Source organism: Ictidomys tridecemlineatus, chromosome 4 (genome assembly GCF_052094955.1).
Source record: "Ictidomys tridecemlineatus isolate mIctTri1 chromosome 4, mIctTri1.hap1, whole genome shotgun sequence".
In the NCBI taxonomy this organism is placed as follows: Eukaryota; Metazoa; Chordata; class Mammalia; order Rodentia; family Sciuridae; genus Ictidomys; species Ictidomys tridecemlineatus.
Window position 1 is genome coordinate 47,583,891 of NC_135480.1, and position 25,195 is coordinate 47,609,085.

At 35.4% G+C, this 25,195-nt stretch overlaps 1 long non-coding RNA gene across 1 annotated transcript in view; it reads right to left on the minus strand.

The window, feature by feature from the left end:
- The window catches only part of LOC144377086 (uncharacterized), a 78,130-nt gene that overhangs the window by 48,866 nt on the left and 4,069 nt on the right, over positions 1-25,195 (minus strand). Inside the window, exon 2 of the long non-coding RNA XR_013437742.1 lies at positions 15,404-15,535. This is a non-coding gene — a long non-coding RNA (uncharacterized LOC144377086). The remainder of the gene's footprint in view (positions 1-15,403; positions 15,536-25,195) is intronic.

Genomic DNA, 25,195 nt, shown 5'->3' on the forward strand with positions numbered 1-25,195 from the left:
AAAGATACCTTCTTCAATTCCAGATAGATAGTTCTTAATATTGTTGATTTTTTTGAAACCAGGATATCTAAGTTTTAGTGTTTTTTTTTATTTGATATGACTCTGAAAAATAAATTTTACTAGAACCATAAATTTTCTTTCTTTCTGGAGATGTAATAATCAGGCTGGCCCTATGTAACTACTGAATGCTGTGGGAGTTGTATGATCACCAATATTTCTTTAATGAATAAAACAATTCATTTTGTTTTCACACTCACCTTCCATTTAGCATAGCACCTCATAACTATAACCCATTATTATTATCCAATACAAGATATTGAATCTTCGTTTTACTGATGAAGACATCCAGATGTAGAAAGGTAAAGCAACTTACCTAAAATCACATTAGTGGTATAGTTGGGATTTGGATGCTAGATCTTGAAGGTTATATCTGTGTTCTAAGGCTACGGTTCTTACCATTCATTAAACTTTATAAAGCATAGGGTCAAGAATTGTGTTATGCCAAGGTCATCAATAGGAAAATCCTTAGCTGTGCCTCATCCAAGTGAGATATACTCTCCCAGGAAACTGTTTTTCAGGATCTTTCTTGACAGTGATGTGGGATACCTACACATTTGTATTTGAATATTAACATGCCCATTGTTCTGAGAGAATGTTCAAACCAATATAACAAAACAGGATCCAAAGATTCAATGTGGGGATAAACTAAATATTATGTTGCCTTTTCTCCATTCTTTTCCAAACTCATTTTCATGATTTTATAAAAATAATATTCTCGGATTAAATATCATATTAAGATAGTGGATTAGTAGATAAAAGGAACCACAGAAATTTTGCTAGTAGGTATAAGGAATAAATTACAGAAAGCTTCTTGCAGGAAGCTGATCCTGACTAGTGAGATGAAAAAAGGAGCTACGAGCTGTAAAGACTGTGACTCTTTAATGTTACATTTTAAATCTGGCTGTGCATCAGAATCACCTGGGGAGTTGGGTGTGATGGCACATGCCTATAATCCCAGTGACTTGGAAGGTTGAGGCAGGAGGATTGCAAGTTTGAGGCCAGCCTCAGCAATATAGTGAAAGCTTGTATCAAAGTAAAAAATAAAAAGGGCTGGGGATATACTTCAATGTAAAGCCCCCTGGGTTCAATGCCAGTACCAAAAAAAAAAAAAAAATCACCTGGGGAGCATGGTAAACCCCTGGTGGTTCAGTTTAGATCAGCATAGAGTAAGGTATAGGAATATGTCTTTACCAGCATCCAGATGATGCTTCTTTGGGAATACATAGGTTTACAGCATGATTCAAAAGTTTGTATTTTAACTTTAAAACTTTTTTTAAAAAAGAAAGTTTTGATGTCATTCTCTCATCATCAAAATTTATTTTTCTGGTGTTTGCTCTCTCTTGAATGTGCATGTGTGCGCATGATTCCCCACATCCCCCCTGTCTCTGTGTAATACCAACAAGGCAATATCTAAATGTCTGTTCTTTAAAAAGAGCCAAAATTCTGATTCATTCTTTTGCAATTATCATATTAAGTTATTGTAATATATTTTGTGCTGAATCAGATGAAATTCTATTTTTATATTTTCATTGGAATTTTAACAATGAAATAAGACTCCTAGAATATGTGATTATAGGTTTATTGATATTTTAATATTTACATTTCCTTTGAGTATCAAAATTTATTGCCATTGAGCTATATCAGTACCATTCTGTTGAACCTTCTTACTATAGAAATTACTAACCACTATAATAAATTTGATTTATTTCAATGTTGGCAACAACTTTGGAAACATGATGGATACTCTATTGACTTACCATAGGGATGATTTCTCCAAAGACTGAACTGTTATTATTTGACATTCCTATAACTTACTAGAAGTATCTAGAAGGCTTTTATCCCCCTTCCTTCTCCAATCCTAGAATGCACTAAGCAGGGTTACCTACAGCCATATTGAGAATTTTCATATTGGATTTGTGTGTGTGTGTCTGTGTGTGTATGTGTGTGTGTGTGTTTATTATTAGAGATTGAATTCAGAGGTACTCTACCACTGAGCTACATCCTCAGCCCCTTTTTAATTGAATTTTTAGACAGGGTCTCCCTAAGTTGCTGGAAACTGACCTTAAAATTAGGTCTCTTATATTCTTTGATTTGAGTAAAAAATTAATTCATTATTTAACTTTTTTTGATCATACACCATATTTTAAGCACTAGAAATACAAAGGTGATTATTACAGACAACATTCTTGCTCTAATGGTGTTTATGGTCTGAAATGACTCTGAAAAATAAATTTTACTAAAACCATAAATTTTCTTTCTTTCTGGAGATGTAATAATCAGGCTGGCCCTATGTAACTACTGAATGCTGTGGGAGTTGTATGATCACCAATATTTCTTTAATGAATAAAACAATTCATTTTGTTTTCACACTTACCTTCCATTTAGCATAGCACCTCATAACTATAACCCATTATTATTATTCAATATAAAATATTGAATCTTCATTTTACTGATGAAGACATCCAGATGTAGAAAGGTGAAGCAACTTACCTAAAATCACATTAGTGGTGATTTTACAAAGTTTAATTATATAATCTGGCATGGCAATTGTATCAGTCAAGATAGTGCTGGACAGAGAGAACCAGACATAGAGAACCAAATATATATATATATATATATATATATATATATATATATATATATACACACACACACACACACACACACACACATAGACATAAGACACATGTGTATGTTTGTGTGTATATATAATACATTTGCATGTATGTGTGTATGCATATGTATATATAGATACAGGTTAAACATCCCTAATCTGAAAATCTGACATCTGGAATGTTCCCAAATCTGAAGTTTTTGAGCCACAAGATAGTGCCATATGTAGAAAATTCCATACCTGCCCTCATAAAATAGTGGCAGTCAAAATGCAGGCACCAATATATGATGATTATATGACCTATGTACTCTACATCATATACAACTAGACTAATGAGAAGTTATACTCCATTTACATATGATATATCAAAATGCATTCTACTGTCATGTATAACTAACTAGAACTTTAAAAATATTTAAAAATGCAGGCACAATAAAAATATTATTTAAAACTATCTTTGTATGATATATATAAGGTATACATAAAACAAATCAACAAATGTGTTTAAACTTGGATCCCATATCCAAGATATCTCATTACATATATACAAATATTCCAAAATCAAGAAATAAAATCTGAAACACTTCTGGACCCAAACATTCAAGATAAGGGATACTTAACCTGTATATGAATATAAAAAGATTTATTGCAAGGAATTGGCTTACAGAATTGTAGGTGCTGCCTAGGTAAGTCTAAAATCTGTAGAGCAGGCCATCAGGAAGGGAAGGCTGGAAATCCTCAGGCAGGAACTGATGCTACAGGGAGAATTTCTTCACAGAAATACCTCGGTTAGGAATGTTTTCTTTGATATAAGGAGGCTGACTCATGTGGAGTAGGTAGGGGGAGCATGGGAGGAATAGATGAATTCTAGATAGGGAAGAGGGGTGGGAGGGAAAGGGAGGGGCAGGGGATTAGCAAGGATGGTGGAATGTGATGGACCTCATTATACAAAGTACATGTATGAAGACACAAATTGGGTGTCAAAATACTTTATATACAAACAGAGATATGAAAAATTGTGGTATGTATGTGTAACAAGAATTGTAATGTATTCTGCTGTCTTTTATTTATTTATTTTTTAAAAATAAATTAAAAAAAAGAAATGCCTAGGTTAGTGCTTGTTAACTGGGTGCTACAGCTTAGCCAAGGTGATAAATAAAACTGAACATCATAATAATGCTTAGAAAATTTAATGGTGAGGAAAGCATAAAATACGAAGGAAACATATCTAACATGTATTTTATAAGATAGTAAGGGCATCTATCTTAGTGTTAGTCAGATAATATTTCCCAAGAGATGACAGTTCAGACCTGAAGAGTGAGTAGGTATTATTACCCAGATAGAAAGGTAAATAGAGAGAATCTTAGGATTTATCTATCTAAGCAAAGGCCCAGAAACCAGAGAGAGAAAGAGCACTAGAAAAGTAATTTTTGCTTACCATCAGATTTTTTTCTGGCTCTTCCCCCTGCCCCCAGAACACTTTTAACAGAAGTCAAGATATGACTTTCATCCTTCTCTCTCTCTCTCTCTCTCTCTCTCTCTCTCTCTCTCTCTCTCTCTCTGGTAATTATCTATATTAGATTATTTTAATGTTCTTAGTGCTGAATCAGATGAAATTCTATTTTCATGTTTTAATTTCCATTTCCAATTATGAGATGAAGCATCCTTTCATGTATTTATATGACATTCAAGTTTCTTCTCCTCCAGAATGCCTATTTGTACATTATTCTACTGAGTAATATTTTTTTCCGGACTGATTACAGCATTTCAATGCTACTAGAAACTTGTTGTGTTTATATACATTGCAGGTATATTCTCCCCAAAAATATAAGCCAAAACTGGAAGGAGCTTTTAGACTACAGTTTGCAGGTGAGAGCAAGGGGATAAAGTTAAGTCAGAGAACGCTGAACAATCTGGATTCTGGGTACAAATATCACTTCTAGGACATAGCTCTTGCATTGAGCAGGAGCAACAGGAGCAATGAAAGGGGAGAAGAGCCAGCTCATCTCAGAGAGCACAGTATTTTTTAATCCTTCAAATAAATGATAGAATAGGGAGCCCTGAAGTTAGCAAAACTAAAAAAATGTTCAGAAGTAGAGAACAAACTAGGAGTAACACACTAGTGAATCAACACCATGGATAGTGCATAAAGAGAAATAGAAAATGGGAAGAAGAAAATAAGTTAAAAATATAAAACATAAGCCCAGCATGGAGGTGCACACCTGTAATCCCAGAAGCTCAGGAGCCTGAGGCAAGAGAATCATGAGTTCAAAGCCAGCCTCAGCAATTTAGGGAGGCCCTAAGCAACTTAACAGGACCCTGTCTCAAAATAAACTATAAAAAGGAACTGGAGATGGGATGTGACTTCTCTGGGTTTAATCCCTAGTACAAATATATAGTTATATTTACATATATATGATCATATTATATATAATAAAATAAATTCAAAGAATGCAACAGCAATAAAAATGATGATCTTATTTTAAATTAAGCAAATGATCTGAATAGTCATTTCTCAAAAGAAGACATACAAATGACCAAAAATAATATGAAAAAAAATGATCAACACTGCTAATCAGAAACATTTAAATCAAATCACAAGGGACATCTCACCCCAGTTTCAATGACTTGTGGGAAACCAACTGTGCACATGACTGAATCACACTCCCTGGCTGGGTGCTGAGGCGCTCAGTCACAGAAATGTGGCAGAGCTTCCCCACCCTTCTTGGGTTCAAGGGTTAGTGTCTTGTGCTTGGGTGTGTCTTGCTACAGCCCCATGGGTGAAGCTACGCTCACCTGTTTCTTTGTAATATAACCCCTGGCCCTGTTTAGGATAGAATCTTCCATGGAAGTGCCTTGTGTGTGTCCCCTTCTCTTACTGTGCCCTTGGGTGTGGCCTACCCAGGTGTCAGTCAACCTGCTGACAGTGGACATCATGAAGATAGACTCAGTCCCCTGAAACCTGACCCCTTGCCTCATTTGAATAGCTTCTCCTCAATAAAAGGGGTCAGCGTGTGCTCTCGCTCTCTCTCTTTCTGTGGACCCTTAAGGTCAGAGGAGCCGACACAGAAACCCCAAAGAAAAAGGTATTTGTGTCTCTTGTGTGGTTATTTCGTGCAGCCCAGTCAGCCCAGTTTAACTAGAGTGACCCCTGAGCCTTTTAGTCTCGAGAACAGAAACCCGGCAATAGTCAAAATGCTCCTACAGAAAGTGACAAGAGTTCTCTAGTGGGATGCTCAGCAGCCGGGACAGGGTCCAGAGCAAGGCACATATGACAGTTGTGTGACCCCTGATCCTTTTAGTCCCAAGAACAGAAACCCAGCAATGACTATTACTAAAAAGGCAAAAAACAACATGCTGGCAAAAATGTCGAGAAAGGGAAATTCTCCTGCAGCATTGGTAGGAATGTAAATTAGCAAAGCCATAATGGAAAACAGTAGGGAAGTTCCCCAAAATCCCTAAAACTAAAACTAGAACTACCATATTATCTAGCCATCCCACAACTGATTATATAACTAAAGGAAAGGAAATAAGTATCGCAAAAAGATATTTGCCCTCCCATGCCTGTGTCAGCAACTATGCACAACAGTCAAACTATTGAAACATCTAAGGTACTTATTGATGAATGAAGAAAATGTGATATGTATACACAATGGAATATTATTTGGCCACAATGGAATTAAATCCTGTCATTTGTGTCAACGTGGATGAGCTTGGAGTATATTATGTTAAGAGAAATATTCTAGGCATAGAAAGATAAATATTGCATGTTCTTGCTCATATGTGTTATCAGAGGCTAGAAGGATGGGGGAAGGAGGGATAGAGAAAAATTGGTTATTATATATGAAAATATGGTTAGGTAGGAGAAATAAATCTTAGTGTTCTATAGCACAGTAGGGTAATTATAATCAATGATAATTTATTACATATAGAAAATAAGCTATAAGAGGATTTTAATATTCTCAATACAAAGAAATGATAAGTGTTTGTGGTGAGGGGTATTCTAACTATGCTGATTTAAGAACTACATATTGTACACATTTACCAAAATATCACACTGTGCTCAATAAATATGTACAATTATTTATGTGTCAATTAAAATTTTTTAATCACCTTAAAAATGAAACAAATTTAAGTTTGCTTTCCTTCCTTCCTATTGTACCCTATATAACTCTTCTATTAGCTTTTCTTTAAAAATCAACTTTGTGGATGTTTGGTTACATAAGATAAAATATATTCATTTTAAGTTTATAGTTTGACAAATTTTGACAAAGTCACTACTTCAATCCAAAGGAAGAGAATGGATAAATGGTCAAACTCAATTCATATAAAACAAAAAAGAATGAAAGAACACAGACTGGCTGAGACAAAGAGAAAATAAACAGAAGACAGAAGACAAACTCAACCATATCAGAAATTATATTAAGTGTAAATGGACTAAACACTTCAATAAAGATGGTCAGACTGTCTAAAGAAGTGTACCCTAATTATATGCTGTTTATAAATGTGAAAGCAAAAGAATGGATATGGCTGTAATCCCAGAAACTCAGGAGGCTGAGGCAGGAAGATCACAAGTTTGTGTGTGTGTGTGTGTGTGTGTGTGTGTGTGTGTGTGTGTGTGAGAGAGAGAGAGAGAGAGAGAGAGAGAGAGAGAGAGAGAGAGAGAGAGAAAAGGAAGGAAGGAAGGAAGGAAGGAAGGAGGGAAGGAAGGAAGGAAGGAAGGAAGGAAGGAAGGAAGGAAGGAAAGGGGATGGGAAAAGATATGCCATGGGACTGGGGTTGAAGCTCAGTGGTAGAGCGCTCAATTAGCATGTGTGGTACATTGGGTTCTACCCTCAGTACGACATAAAAATAAACAAATAAAAATAAAGGTATTATGTCCAACTACAATTTAAAGAATATTTTTTAAAAATATGCCATGAAAATTATGAAGCATTATTCGTGATAAAGGATATGTCAAAATCTTAAAACAGGTCATATTCAATGGTGGGAAACAAATCCTAATTTTATTTATTTATTTTTATTTTTTTTTATGGACAGCATGCCTTTATTTTATTTGCTTATTTTTTTTTTATGTAGTGCTAAGGATCAAACCCAGTGCCTCACACATGCTAGGGGAGCGCTCTGCCACCAAGCCACAGTCCTGCCCACAAATCCTAATTTTAAATGCAACTAAACTGCATACCTTAAAAAAATATACAGCAGAAATATAGCACTAAAAGAAAAAAATAAATGAATTCATCTAGTTGGAGAATTCAACGCATTTTTCTCAGTAGTCAACAGAAAAAGTAGTCAAGAAATACAGTGTACACAAGATTTAACAACCCAATTAAGTAATTTAACCTAATTGACCTACATTCAACAATTATAGGATTCAAAATTTTTTAAAATACACCATCAGCTTTTACCAAAATAGGTCATATGCTAATAATGATGCAATGCTTAATAACTATCAAAGAATGGAAACATTAAGAGTAGTTCTCTGACCACTATGAAAATAAATTAGAAATTTAAAAAATTAGAAAATACACAAATATCTGGAAATTAAACAGTATGCTTTTAAATAACCAATGTGTCAAGGCAGTAATTCTCATGGATACAGAAAATATGTTGAACTGAAATGAAAAGATAACAGATCAAAATTCATGGACTGCAGTTTTAAATGATTATAGAAAAAGGTATAGACTTCAACACATATATTGAAAAAAATATTGAGAATATTCTGTTACCTCAGACTCCCTCTCAAATAGCAAGGAAAAAAGAACACAAATTAAATGCTAAGAAAAGAGAAAATAATAAAAAGCAGGAATCAACGAAATAGACAGAAAATCAACAAAACCAAAAATTTATTTTTTGGAAAGATTAATACCATTCACAAGTTCCTAGCAAGACCAAGCAAGATAAAAGGAAATACAAATTATTAATACCAAGAATTAAAAGGGGGTATACCACTAAAGACTCTACAAATATTAAAAGATGATATTGTGAGTAATTTTGTGTGAAAATTTTTGTCAGTTTTGATAAAATGATAAATTTCTTGAAAAAGACTAGCTAACCAAAATTTACACATTAGGAAATGGAAAATCTTAATAGTACTACTTCTGATATGGAATGTGAATGTGCAATTAAAATCCTTCCCACAAAGGAAACTTCAAAAAGAAGAAATAAACCAGATGCAATGGAACCTGCCTATAATTCCAGCTACTCAGTAGGCTGAGGCAGGAGGATCCCAAGTTAAATGGCAGTCTGGGAATCTTAGGGAGATCCTGTCTCAAAATAAAATAAAAAGGGCTAGGGATGTAGCTCAGTGGTTGAGTACTTGCCTAGCATGCACAAGAAGACCCTGGGTTCCATTTCCTAGTATAAGAAGGGTGGAGTGGGAGCTGGGGTTGTGGCTTAGTGGTAGAGTGTTTGCTTAGCACATGTAAGGCCCTGGGTTCCAATCTCAGCACCACATATAAATAAATAGAATAAAGGTCCATTTACAACTAAAATAAATATTTAAAAAAAGAAAGAAAGGAAGGAAGGAAGAAATCAAAAACTTTATCAGAGAAAAGATACATTTCCCAATAAATATCACCAAAATTTATAAGGACATTACCAGCAAAGCAATTATACCCTGTGAATGTGATTATGATGATCCTAAAAAAAAAGCAAATCCAAACCATCAATATGGGGTCAGGGTAGGGGTGGTGGAAATCATGGAACCAGACTATCTGGACCCTAAAGCCCAGCTTTACCACTTTCTAGTTTATGACTTTGAACAAGTCACTTAGCCTTCCTTACTTAGTTTCCTCCTGTGTACCTGGTGTTTATTCTGGGAATCAAGATTGGTCTTACATCTAAAAGTTAATGTAATTTACCACATCATAGAAAGAAGAAGAAATAGCATAGGTCATCTTGATAGATGTAGGAAAAATATTGATAAAATGGAGAACCCTTCTTGATAAAAACTCAGAAAACTAGAATAGAACTTGCTTATTCTGAAAAAAATATATCTATGAAAAATGGCACAGCTATCGTCATAGTTAATGGACTAATAATGAACTCTCTGCCCCTGAGTTTGTAAACATAACAAGGATATACACTATTGTTAGCTCTTTTCAGTATCACATTGGATAGTGGCAAATGTCCCCAAAGCTTTTCAGTATCAATTAAGCCCTAGTGATTTCACTTACTTTCCTGTGAACTTAATAATTCACAAATGAGAAACTTTTCCATGAGTTCTAGATCAGTTTTTTTTTTCTTTTTTACAGATTAATTGATCTTCCAGTTATAAAGAGCACTGCTCTTCTCTAGATAGTTCTCTGTTGCCACCTGGTGGTAAAGTGCTGCCTACTGGAAATTTACCACCATAGAGAGGGAGTGGGGAAAAGCAGCCCTCAGAAGTCAAACTAACTGATATGGAAGGATAAATGCAAAAAGAGGAAGTCTAAAACCTCCTGTATTCCAGCCCTCATACTAACAAGCAACAGTGGAAGTGGTTAACAAAATGGACTGTGGAGCCAGACATCCTACCTAAAGCTCAGATCTACCACTTACTAGCTTATGACTTTAAACAAATTACTTGGTGTTCCTAGCTTCAGTTTTCTTGCCTGTAAAAGGAATAATAATGGTACCTACCCCTTGGGATTGTAAGGATTATAACTGTCTGCTATTCACAATGGCACAGCATATCATCATTCCATATAATGAGAACTATTGTTGCGTTTTGTAGGCTCAGGATAGAATATGAAAAAGTTTTGAACAAAACAGTACTTTGTAAAACAGTTTGGTAGTTTCTTATAAAGTTAAATATAGACTTATATGATACCAATAATCCCAATAATCCCTTCCTAAAGAATGCCACAGAAAACCAGAGCCCAAAGAATTGAAAACATAAATTCACACAAATATTTGTACATGAAAGTTCATAGCAGCATTATTCCTAATAGCCAAAAAGTGGAAGCAACTTGAATGTTCATCAACATATAAATGGATATACAAAACTTGATATACACAAAATCTAATATTTTTTCAGTCATAAAAATAAATGAAGCTGAGCACAGTGGTGCATGCCTATAATCCCAGCTACCTGGGAGGCTGAAGCAGAGGATCTCAAATTCAAGGTCAGCTCAGGCAACTAAGACTCTGACTCAAAACAAAACAAAACAAAAAGGTCTGGGGATGTAAATCAATGATAAAGCATCCTGGGTACAATTCCCAGTCCTAAAAAAATACATAAATAAAAGAAATTAAATGCTAATACATGCTACAATGTAGATGAAACATGAAAATATAACACTGCATGAAAAGGCAAATATAAAAAGCCACATATTTCATAATATCATTCATATTAAAGATCCAATATACACAATGTTATAGAGTCAGAAAGTAGATTTGTGGCTGCCTAATTGAAAACTTACATTTATGCAAAAAGAATCTATAAAATGTTTTGGTGGCTTTGTTCATAATTATCTAAAACTAGAAAGATTTTATTATTTTTTATTTTATTATTTTATTTAATATTTATTATTTTATTATTTTTAAGATTTATTATAATTATCTAAAACTAGAAGAAAGCAAGATTTACTTCAACAGGCAAATGGAAAACAAACCATACAATGGAGTACTATTAAGCAATAAAAATGATTGTGCTACTGGTCAGAATGTGAATGAATCTTAAATACATTTTGCTAAGTAAAGGAAGTTGGATCTGAAAGACTATGTTTATGGTTCAATTCATATACAATTATAGAAAAGCAAAAGTATACAGACAGAAAATAGAACAGTGGCTATCATGGGTTGTGAAGAAGAGAATGGTTAGCTAAGGAATATACCTGTGATATTTGAATGATTCCATCACCCTAGGGTGGTGTATATACAGCTACACATATGACAAATCCATGGGAACTATATATTACAAAATGTGAACTTTAAAGTATGCAAGGTGAAGGGAAAAAAACCAAAACAGGATGTTAGAGGATCCCAAGACTGAGCACAGACTGATCTGCTGAGCAAGCCTGCTTACCAGCCAATGGACCACACAGGTGATAGTGTTTGTTGCAGGCTCTTTTCTGGGAAGTGATGCTGATTTTCCAGGTGGAGAAAGAAGAGCAGGCCTGTAGGTGAGAGGCTGGGAGGTGCCTGCCCCAATGGACTCCATGATAAAGTAAAAGGGGAGGACTGTGAGTCTCTGAGGTTAAGAAAGGACAGAAGGGAGGAGCCTGCCCCATGGGATCTTCTTTAAAAGAGCTAATGGCTAAGCTTTATCACTTAACCAATTAAGTGTTTCTCCTAAACATAATTATCAAAGCAGAAGATTATAAGGGCCATTAAAGGAAATTATCAGGCCAACTTTTAAGACCCCTTCCTAAAGAATAACACAGAAAACAAGAGCCCACTGAAATTCCTGGTTTCCGGATGGAAAGCACCTGCTTTTCCTGTCCCTTGTAGGTAGTCCCTTTGGTGCCAGTAAGAGACTGACAAAGACCAGAAGAATGTGAAAGTTACCCACAGTTCCACTCAGAGACATGCAGGGAGTCTCTAGAGGCCACAACCCAAGAATAGGCATCAAACATACTTCTACAAGAAAATGAAAAGTCTCTGAAGTCTTACCTGGAAGAGACTCAGAAAATAGAGCTGCCCTGTTTCAGAAATGTTTACCTTCTGCACATCTGTTCATGCTGAATGAATGGAGTCACAGGGGCCATCTGCCAAGTCTGAGATTGAGTAAACCCGAGCTGACATTGTTCCTAACCACACCCACAAAACCTGAAACAAGGGCCAGAGCAATCACCACAGATGTTGAGATACGGTTTTATAAACCAAATAACCAGAAATGAGGAACACACTAACTGGTGATTAGGAGCTGTTCTCATGAATTCCACAGTCTCTTGTCCCGTTTTGAAGGACCAGGCAGCCTGTCACTAGCAAAGTCTCCAATACCAGCCTGAAGAACAACCAAAGAACAACCACATGTATCAGGTTATATGAAGGAAGCAAGAATAAATGGGCCAAGGAACTGAACAGACACTTCTTAGAAGATGATATATAGTCAATCAACAAATATATGAAAAAAATGTTCAACATCTCTAGCAATTAGAGAAATGCAAATCAAAACTACTCTAAGATTTCATCTCATTCCAGTCAGAATGGCAGCTGTTAAGAATTCAAACAACAATAAGTGTTGGCAAGGATGTGGGGGAAAAGGCACATTCATACATTGCTGGTGGGACTGAAAACTGGTGCAGCCAATATGGAAAGCAGTATGGAGATTCCTTGGAAAACTGGGAATGGAACCAGCATTTGACCCACTTATCCCTCTCCTCAGTCTATACTCAAAGGACTTAAAATCAGCATACTACAGGGACACAGCCACATCAATGTTTATACCAGCACAATTCACAATAGCTAAACTGTGGAACCAAACTAGATGCCCTTAAATAAGTGAATGGATAAAGAAAATGTGGTATATATACACAACGGAATATTATTCAGCATTAAAAGAGAATAAAATTATGGCACTTGCATGTCAACGGATGGAGTTGGAGAATATAATGGTAAGTGAAGTTAGCCAATCCCAAAAAACCAAATGCTGAATGTTTTCTCTGATATAAGGATGCTGATTCATAATAGGGTTGGGGATGGAGCATGGGAGGATTAGATGAACTCTAGATAGGACAAAGGAGTGGGGAGGGAAAGGAGGGGTATGGGGGTAGAAAAGATAGTGGAATGAGATAGATACCATTGCCCTAAGTACACGTATGAAGAAACGGATGGTGTAAATATACTTTGTGTACAACCAGAGATATGAAAAATTGTATTCTATATGTGTAATTTGAAATGTAATGCAATTCTGCTGTCATATAGAAAAAATTGGGAGGAGTTTAGTTGGCATCCTGGGGCACCCTAAAGTGAAGATAGCAGTCCCAGATAGTTCTGGGAGCCCATGATGACGCAAGCTGCTAACTATGTCCTTTTCTTACCAGGTATTTCAAGTCTGAAGTTGATGCTAGAAAATGTATGAAAGCGGTTTAGGTCCTGTCATTACCTAGCCATTGTGCAGGTACATTGTTTCTATCTGGGGCTGTCTAGGCTGCAGGAAAAAAGACATTCCAGATACTGCCAAGCCTTGACCCTTGAGATTTAGGGCTGCCTTGAGCAGCGACCCAGTTTGCAAAGGCAAACCAGTCCAAACTAGTTCACCTGGTATCCCCTCCCTGAGCTAAAGGATTTTCACTGCAGTCCATCCTCCAGCGCCCTCTAGCGGAGTGAATGAGGCACAAGGACCCAAAAGCAACCAGGTGGTCTCAAATAGATCTCCTGAACAGGCCCACGGGATTCGAAATGTATGCCCCAAAGGGTTTGACCGCCTTCCAGCCACCTGCTTGCTAACTCATTCATTGTAAAACCCAGCAGCACTCACGCTGAGCACCCATGCATACGTCACCAGCAGAATCGGCCTTGGCATTCACGTACTGAACTCACAGACCATTGCACTGCAACACAATCGACTCCAAGGACGCTACGCAGGGTTCAGACCCCTGCACCAAGCGAAGAGTTCGAGGGTACTGTCTGTCCCACAGCCGCAAACTGCCTAGGAGTGCCCTGTGAATCAGGAGGGAGAACTCTGGGTTTCTTAGTAAAGCCAGAGGTCCTAGCACCCCCAGCTGTGCCGTGGAGTCAGCCAGTCTGGTGGTAGTCGTCCCTTTGCAGCCGGCAGGGGGCTCTATTTTGATGCCTTGATGCCCCTTTCTCTCCCTGGGCTCAGAAAGTCTTTTGGAAGGCAGGTGCCCAGCGAATGCTCCCAGAAAAAGAGCAGGTGAACTGATTTCTTTCTCGGAAGATTGCTCAGCCTAAAATCCCATGTGCTGATGGTCCAGTGCTGCTTCAGACTCCCAAAATAAAAGCCACCTTACCAGGATAGTGGGCCAACAGTGAGTTCTGGGGAAACATGCCCAGATAAATTAGTTGAAATCTACCAAATTAAAGCCATTTTGTTGCTGCTAACTGGTGTCATTCCCAGCCAAGAGTAATTCCAGAACACATTTACGTTTTATAGTTGGTCTTTCCTTAGCTGGGAAAGCAAACTGCTGGGGCAGACTCCCCTCACTTTATTTTGGTGAAGAAAACCAATTTCCAGATAGAGGTGTTTTGTAAGGCCAGAACTAGAGTGAGGCAAGAGAGGCACTTATCTCCACTGCAAAGTGTGAAAGTGCCCAAAATTTTATGAATCAGATTAATATATTTTTAAAAATGTGTTGTTGTTGTTGTTGTAGGTGGACCGATACTTTTTATATTATTTATTTATTTTTATGCGGTGCTGAAGATCAAACTCAGGGCCTCACATGTGCTAGGCAAGCATTCTACCCCTAAACCACAACCCCAGCCTCCAGATTAATATTTTAATGTAACGTTTTCAAAGCCAAAATTTAATACAAAAATAAATCCATGATGAACAAAAAGTCTGCACTTCAAATAAACACAGAATCTGAAAGGGTCAGAAATAGGGTGAGGCAAGTGAGACAGGCTCATGTAAATGAGCCTCTGGTCATGTCTTCATTTAAAATGCTGATGTTTTTGTTCTTCATGGATTTTTGCATTAATTTTTATTTTTAAAGATATTGCTGTATTAGTCAGCCCAGTCAAGTTGGCATAAAATTAATTGCAATGTCTGAAAGTTTAGTGTCCCCTTAAATTTTATACCAGAGAAGTATGCCTCATTCACCCTAATACGGTCCTGCTTACCAGCTTTTTCAAGCACTAATTATTCTTCCAACTTGAAACGATTCATGTGATCCATTGCTTGTCGGAGGGGCTTCTCATCCTTTTGAATCAGTACTCCATGGAGTTTGGTTGGCTTGTGACTTTAGATCTCTACTGGGCTCAAGAAAAAAAAAAAGAATGACTATTGATTATGCAGCTTTTTCTCATTTTTAAAACAGAATGACACAGTTGTATTGCTTTCTAAATCTTGAACAGGAGCAGAATCCTTTTAACACCATTTCAATCGTTTTGAATTGTACAGTTCTGTGGCAATAAGTACATTCCCAAGGCTGAGCAACCATCACCACTATCCACTTCCAGAATTTGACATCCAAAATGGAAACTCTGTAACCATTAAATAGTAACTCCCCTCTCCCTCTCTTCCTCAGTCCCTGGTAACCTTGCTCATTCTAGATGCCTCATATAAGTGAAATCATACAATATTTGCCTTTTTGTGTCTGGCTTATTTCACATAGCATAACGTCTCTAAGATTCATCATGTTGTGGCATTATTTTTTGAAGCTGAATAATATTGCAATATATATATTTATATAAATACACACACACATATATAAATGTATATATATATATATATATATATATATATATACACACACACTACATTTTTGTTTATTCATTCATGGTGATGAGCATTTGGATTATTTCTCCTTTTGCCTATGCTGCTATAAAACTGGCATACAAGTATCTGAGTCATTGCTTTCAACTCTCTGGTATATCCACCTAGAAGTATCAATTTTTCAACTTGGAAATTATTTTTATTTTAAATGTCTGTAAAAATTAAAATTGGGGAGAAAAATATTCTTATACAATTACTGTATTTCTTTCCTAGATTTCATTGCCCCTGCTTTTTTATAACAATTGCATAGCATATAAAGTTCCTTGGGAAACAGACAGTTGGGGATTCCTATGCAGAAAATTGATAGGTGAATACCCCTGGGACTAACACCTGAAAAGGAGTGAAGAAAGGGGGTGGGGCAGAGAGAACAGATGAACTGTACAAGAAAGGTTTATCCCACAGAAGGCTCTAGAGCTGGGCTAGGACTTCAGAGTTGTGGAGCCTTGAGGAAAGAAGCCTGAGTCTTTGGATTTTCCTGGAATAGTGCCAGTTTCACTGACAAATGACCTAGTTAATCACACTGGGCCTCTACAGAAAAAAGAAAAGTTCCATGCTTGTTTTAAAGCAATGGTGTTATTGGCCTGAAATTCTTAATATTTTTAGAACAAGGACCCAAATTTTTACATTTCATCAGTCCAAGAAAATTATATATCCAGTCCTGTCCATGATTATATATTTGAGGAGAATTATTTCTCCAGGGTCTGGAGAGACTAACTGGGTCTGGAAAGACTTTGACCAAGGCAAATCCCTCTGACTGAAAACCATTCTTACAGAATTACTCATCTGCAAACTACCAGTGACCTTTACTCCAGGGAGCTGAAGGAATGCAAGCCTCAGTTCTAAAGGAGAGGTTTGGGGTCCTGCACTTCCCAGCAGCTTGGAAGGCTGAGGCGGAGGATCGAAAGTTCAGAGTCATCCTCAGCAACCTAAAAGAGCTGTGGATGAGGCACAGTGGTTAAGCACCTCTGGGTTCAATCGTTGGTATCAAAAAATAAAATAAAAGAGAGATTTGGGCAATATACAACAGCATCCATTACAAACAGCTTCAGCTGTGTAACATGTTTACACAGATAGAATTATGGTGCATATATAAACACCTATCTCCTTTGCATCTAACATCACATCACAGACATTTTCCATGATACTTCTTTGTCTTCATACTTATCATTTTTAACTATAATATTTCAAGGGTAGATAGATATGTTTTTGCCTAATAATTTCATTTCCCTCAGCTGCCATTTCTATATCTATTTCACTATTTTATCATCTTTTATTTTACTATCAGCACCTCAAATTTTCTGTGGAAACAAGGGATACAAATTTATCTAATGACATAATGTTGAATGGTTTTCTAACTTATTGCTATGTAAATAATGTTAGAATAAATATCTTCCTTTTTGTAGAACTTTCCAAGTTTGAGACCATATTCTTGATGTAGATTTCTATAAATAAAATTGTTAGATGAGACAAGTCATTTTTCTAGCTTTGGAAACAAATTGTTAAATTGTTTTTCAAGAAGTATATTAATTATATACACATTGAAAAAGCAATAACAGTTTCATGGTATCATGGTCATTATTGTGTTTATTTATTTCTTGCTAATTATATTTTTAAAATATTTATAAACTATTTCTTTTTTCACCAGTTTTCAATAGCTCATGATTTATTAATTTTCATGCTGTAAGCTTAAATAAATGGCACATCATATTAATAAATAGCTTACTTTCATTTTTTTAAATTGTTATAAAATATTTCTGGATCATTTAATAGGCAAAATAACATTTTTGACATGTGTTAGACAGAAATTTACTAGGAAAAACCTGAGATACTCAGAAGAGTTAAAGAAATTGTATAACAAGTGAGTACCTGTGTACCCGATGCCCAAACTTCAACATGGCTATCCTTGCTTTAAAACTTAAGTAGATATCTACTTACTCATCTGTACATGCAACAATGCATATTATTTTTAATATATCACAGAATAAGTTGCATTCAACAAGACACTTCACCCCTAAACACTTTAGTATGCATATCATTAAATAGAATTTGGTATTTGCTTACTGGTCTTTTTTGAGGTAAAACTTTAATATAACGAAATGCATAAATCTTAAAAGTACAAATTGATGAGGTTTGACAAATGCATATACACACGAAATATAAATCTCTATCAAGCTACAAGATGTTATTGTTTACTCTAAAAAAGTAATGTTTTATGCCCCACTTTTCATCAAACCCTGCCCCCAATACCTGACCCTCCTCCCCAAAACAACTACTGTTTTCAGTTTTTTAAATCAAAGTTTACTTGAGCCAATTCCAGAACTCATAAAAATGAAAGCATATACTATGTACTGTTTGGGATAAGGGTTTTTTCACTTGGCATGTTTTTGAGATCCTCCCAGTTTGTTTCTTATAGACCTGTTTTCATCCCCCCTTTAAATTGCTGAGTAACATTACATTGCATTAACATACCACAAGTATTTATTAATTCTCCTGCTGATGGACACCTGAGTTGTGTCCAATTTTTTACTTTTCTGTTATAAATTTCAGAGATGTTTTATTTTGAAATTTTATTATGAATGAGGCTATGTGTTATCATTATGTTTCTTTACCCTTTGAATTATATATCTACTCATGGTCTTTGTATAATAATTTCTTGGAATTTCAAAGGTTTTATTATATTTAGCAGTCTTTTTAATAGTAAAGGTATTTCCTTCATAATGATCTTGTTTGATATTTGGCTATTTCCTTTTATTTGGCCAGCTATGGCCAATTCTCAAAAGTTACTTATAAAATAAAGCTTCTATTTTATATGATCTAAAACAATCTGAAAGGATTAACTGTATTTATTTTAAACAAGTCATTATTTTCCTTGGGAATTTAATACCACTGCTGCCAGAATACACACACACACACATCTGACACATTCACTCATATACAAAACCTTATAGAGAAACAATGAATAGTATATATTTCATTTTAAACTCAGATGTAAGTTCTAAGCTATGTTACTAAGTTTATAACAATGCTTATTATGAAGTTCTGAAATTAATACCTCATGCAGTCAAAACACATTTTTGATTAACTTTTAATTTGTTTTAATTAATTATACATGACAGTAGAATACAATTATGCATTTTGATACCTAGATGGGTTATAATTTCTCATTTTTCTGAGTGTACATGTTGCAGAGTCATATTGGTCATGTAGCCACATATATAATAATGTAATATATAATATATAATAATCTCTGTTTCATTCTACTATCTTTCCTATAACCACATCCCCTCCCTTCCCCTTCCTTAACTTCCCTCTACCTAATCTAAGGTAATGTTATTCTTCTCTAGTGCCCCTCACCTTATTGTGAATTAGGATCCACATATTAGAGAAAACATTTGGCCTTTGGTTTTTTGGGATTGGCTTATTCGCTTAGTGGAATATTCTCCAACTCCATACATTTACTTGAAGATACCATAATTTTTCACTCTTCTTTAAAGCTGAATAATATTCCATTGAGTATATGTACCATATTTTCTTTATCCATTCATCTATTGAAGGACACCTAGGTTGGTTCCATAGTTTAGCTATTGTGAATTGTGCTGCTATAAACATTGATGTGGCTACATTAAAGTAATATGCTGATTTTAAGTCCTTTGGGTATAAACCGAGGAGTGGGATATCTGGGTCAAATGGTGATTCCATTTTCAATTTTCTGAGGAATCTCCATACTGCTTTCTATAGTGGTGGCACCAATTTGCAGTCCTACCAGCAATGTATAAGTGTACCCTTTTCACCACATCCTTGACAAGATTTATTGTTTCCTGAATTCTTAATGATTGCTATTCTGACTGGTGTGAGATTAAGTTGTAGAGTATTTTGCTTTGCATTTCTATAATTGCTAGAGATGTTGAACACTTTTTAATATATTAATTTATCAGTTGTATTTCTTCTTCTGTGAAGTGTCTGTTCAGTTCCTTAGCTCATTTATTGATTAGGTTATTTATTTTTGTGTGTGTGTTAAGTTTTTTGAGTTCTTTACATATCCCAGAGATTAATGCTTTATCAGAGGTGCAGGTGGTAAAGATTTTCTCCCAATCTGTAGGCTCTTTTCTCATATTATTGTTTCCTTTGCTGAGAAGCTTTTCAATTTGAATCCATCCCAGTTATTGATTCTTGATTTTACTTCTTGCACTCTAGGAGCTTTGTTAAAGAAGTCAGATCCTAGGCCAAAATGTGAAGATTTGGTGCTACGACCAGTGCAGCCAAACTAGCAGCTTCCAGTGAGGGGTGATGAGAGATTGGGAAAAATAAGACTCACGCATGCAGATCTTAAAGATAAAACATCTGGGATTGGGTGGAGAAATTGCTCTCTGATGGAGAAGCAGGTCTAAAGAACTATGTCAGCAATCTTTATTATATATGTCTGATTAATCAGATTAAAGACTATGCAAGCATTATTCTTTGTATTCATGAAAGTTAGAGTTAGCAACATTATGCAGCTATTTCCTCAGTTACATTCTACAGTTGCAATGTGCAATGTTAGGAGCATTGTGTAGCTCTCAAGAAAGTTCATTATTCAAAGTTACTATTATGTGGGCAGGTTCAGGAGCAGTGAGTTCCTTCATTCCCAGGAGCTGTGTGCCTGAGAGCAAAATTGAGGTTGTTAAGACTCTCTAGCACAGAGCCTCCCCATGGGGAGCATTGCCATAGTAACCGGGCATCCTGCACCTTTGCACAGAAACTTTCCCAGGCACCAAGCATGCCATAGCCATGAAATCATCAGGGATCCTAATCTTAGACACTGGTTGGTCTTCTAATCACTATCACCGCTCTCCACAATTTGGGCCTATTTTTTCTTTTCTATTAGGCACATAATCTCTGTTCTAGTGCCTAGAACAGAGATCCTCTTTGAATGTTTTTTTGCAGGGTGAGAAATAGAGATTTAATTTCATTTTGCTACATATGGAGTTCCAGTTTTGCCAGCACCATTTGTTGAATAGGCTATCTTTTCTCCAGTGAATGTTTTTGGCACCTTTGTCTAGTGTGACATAACTGTATTTATGGGTTTGTCTCTGTGTCCTCTATTCTGTACCATTTGTCTACAAGTCTATTTTGGTGCCAATACCATGCTGTTTTTGTTACTATAGTTCTGTAGTATAGTTTAAAGTCTGGTATTGTGATGCCTACTGCTTCACTTTTCTTGCTAAGGATTGCTTTAGCTATTCTGGGACTCTTATTTTTTCCAAATAAATTTAGTGGTTGATTTTTCTATTTTTAAGAAGAATGTCATTGTTATTTTAATAGGAATTGCATTAAATATGTATAACACTTTTGGTAGTAGGGCCATTTTGACAATATTAATTCTACCTATCCAGGAGCATGGGAGATCTTTTCAACTTCTAAGCTTTTCTTCAACTTCTTTCTTTAGTGTTCTGCAGTTTTCATTGTAGAGGTCTTTTACTTCTTTTGTTAGATTGATTCTCAAGTATTTTATTTTATTTTTGAGGCTATTGTGAAAGGAGTAGTTTTCCTAATTTCTCTTTCAGTGGATTCATTGTTGGATGCGCTTGATTTATGGATGTTGATTTTATATCCTGCTACTTGGCTGAATTCATTTATTAGTCCTAGAAACTTTCTGGTGGAATTTTTTGGATTTTCCAGACATAGAATCATGTCATCAGCAAATAGTGATAATTCGGGTTCTTCTTTACCTATTTGTATCCCTTTAATTTCTTTCTTTTGTCCAATTGCTCTGGCTAGAGTTTCAAGGATGATGTTGAATAGAAGTGGTGAAAAAGGACATCCTTGTCTTGTTCCAGTTTTTAGAGGGAATGCTTTCAATTTTTCTCCATTTAGAATTATTCTGGCCTTGGCTTTTTAAAATGTTGAAGTATATTCCTACTATCCCTAAGTTTTCTAGTGTTTTGAACATGAAGGTGTGCTGCATTGTGTCAAATGCTTTTTCTGCATCTATTGAGATGATTATATGATTCTTATTTTTAAGTCTATCAATATGATGAATTGTGTTTATTGATTTCCATATGCTGAAACAACCCTGCATCCCCTGGGATGAAGCCCACTTGATTGTGGTGAACTATCTTTTTAATATGTTTTTGTAAGAGGCTTTCCAGAATTTTATTGAGAATTTTTGCATCTATGTACATCAGGGATATAGGTCTGAAGTTTTCTTTCCTTGGATGTGTCTTTGTCTGGTTTTGGTATCAGGGTGATATTAGCCTCATAGAATGAGTTTGGAAGGGTTTCCTCCCTTTCTATTTCATGGAATACTTTGAGGAGTATTGGTGTTAATTCTTCTTTGAAAGTCTTGTAGAACTTAGCTGAGAATCCATCTGGTCCTGGGCTTTTCTTGGTTGGTAGGCTTTTGATCATGTTTTCTATTTCATAACTTGAAATTGATCTGTTTAAATCATATATGACCTCCTCATTCAGTTTGTGTAGGTCATATGTCTCTAAAAATTTGTGGATGTCTTCAATATTTTCCATTTTATTGGAATATAAATTTTCAAATTAGTTTCTAATTATCTTCTGTATTTCAGATATGTCTGTTGTGATATTTCCTTCTTCATCTTGTATTTTAGTAATTTGAGTTTTCTCTCTCCTTTTTTTGTTAGTATGGCTAAGGGTTTGTCAACTTTATTTTTTCAAAAAACCAACTTTTTGTTTTGTCAATTTTTTCAATTGTTTCTTTTTTTAAATTTCATTGATTTCAGCTCTGATTTTAATTATTTTCTGTCTTCTACTGCTTTTGGTGTTGATTTGTTCTTCTTCTTCTAGGGCTTTGAGATGTAGTGTTAGGTTATTTATTTGTTGACATTTTATTCTTTTAATAAATGCACTCAATAAAATAAACTTCCCTCTTAGTACTACCTTCATAGTGTACCAGAGATTTTGATATGTTGTATCAGTGTTCTCATTTACCTCTAAGAATTTTTTTTATTTCATCCTTGATTTCTTCTACTATATATTCATCATTCAATAGTGTATTATTTAGTCTCCACTTGTTACAGTAGCTTGTATTTTTTTTATTTTATCATTGATTTCTAATTTCATTCCATTGTGGTCTGATAGAATGCAGGATATTATCTCTCTCTCTCTCTCTCTCTCTCTCTCTCTCTCTCTCTCTCTCTCTTTGTATTTACTAAGAGTTGCTTTGTGGCATAAGATCTGGTCTATTTTAGAGAAGGAGCCATGTGCTGCTGAGAAAAAGTATATTTGCTCATTGATGATAAAATATTCTATATATTTCTGTTAAGTCTAAATTATTAATTGTATTATTTAGTTTATAGTTTCATTATTTAGTTTTTGTTTGGAAGATCTGTCTAGTAATGAGAGAGGTGTGTTAAAGTCACCCAGTATTATTGTATTGTGATCTATTTGACTCTTAAAATTGAGGAGTGTTTGTTTGATGTACATAGATGCTCCATTTTGGGGGCATAAATATTTATAATTGTTATGTCCTGATTATATATATTTCCCTTAAGAAGTGTGAAATGTCCTTCTTTGTCTCTTCTGATTAACTTTGATTTGAAGTCTACTTTATCTGAGACGTGAATGGAAACCCCTGTTTGTTTACGCAATCAATATGAGTGATAAATTTTTTCCCATCCTTTCACCTGCAGCCTGTAGATGTCTTTGCCCAGGAGGTGAGTCTCTTGAAGACAGTATATTGTTGGGTCTTGCTTTTTAATGCAATCTGCAATCTGTGTCTTTTGATTGATGAGTTTAGGCCATTAACATTCAAAGTTTGTCTTAAATTCTCATTTGGTTGAATATCCCTTTAGTTTTCATTTGCCCTAAGATAATAGTTATTGAAAAACTATTTCAGAACTTTGGTTAAAATGCTGCTTTTGGATCAATTTATGTGCAAGAAAGACAATACTTTTTAAAGATAGGCCCCCCCCCTTTTTTTTTTTTTTGGTTTTGACAGGGTTTGATGATTTCTAATTAAGTGTTCCCAAACTGTACAGAGATTATGGTTTTTCAAAGGAGAGAACCTAAAGCCTCTGTCATAGGGCCTAATGCATGAGAAAGAAAATTAAATGATAGCTTGCTGTATATTAGGATATTATCAGAGCACTTGTCTTTAGAGCTGGGGATAAATCCAGACAGTAGGGTGCCCAGATGGGGATTCTGCTTATTGAGTGGTCTAGCAGTGATCAAATAATTCTATGTTTGGAAATCTACACCAAGGAAATTATTTCAGACAGTCTTATAGTAAGGAAGATGTTCGTTAGAATACTATTTGTATAGCTTTACACAATCAAACACAGGGAAATTTTGAAACTCCCACATCCACTGCCATCATTCTCATCACTATTGCCACCACCAACAATAAATAAGAACCATCATGCCACCCATTCTGCCTTGTCTCAAAATGTTTGAATAAACTTTTTCCATATAGTTACAGTTTTAGTAATTTCCTATCACTATATTCCAGAGATTACTAACAGGGTTTGCATTTTCCAACTAAACACTATTTGGGGGAATGTTTAACTCATAAATTATTTTTTTTTAAAGACTGCACTTCAGGCAATGAGGTGGGGAGAACTCAGAGTTAAAGGTAGACTTTTCATAAGTGTCCTCAAATCCTACCCAAAAGGCTTATATTCTCATTTGGTTGAATATCCCTTTAGTTTTCATTTGCCCTAAGATAATAGTTATTGAAGTTTGCAAGTTCCATCTCAGTGCCAGGCCCCTAACAATGCTGAGAAAATCCAAAAGTTGGGGCCTAATCTGACATGATGGAGATTTGGGCCTACTTCTTCTTCTATTAGATACAGTGTCTCTGCTTTAATTCCTAGGTCCTTGATCCACTTTGAGTTGAGTTTTGTGCATGATGAGAGATAAAGGTTCAATTTCATTTTGTTGCATATGGATTTCCGGTTTCCCCAGCACTTGGTAGAAATCAAGTTCCCACACCCCTTTGTAATCAAAATCATCATTTGGATACCCTATCTCACAGGACTGGGGTAAAGTTCACTTTGGAAGCAAAATTTAAGGGGCACAAAAAAACTTGGTAACCAAGAGAACTTTTTTTCTTAATCTTTTTTTATTCTAATTTGTTATATATGACAGTAGCATGCTTTACAATTTATATTACACTTATAGAGCACAACTTT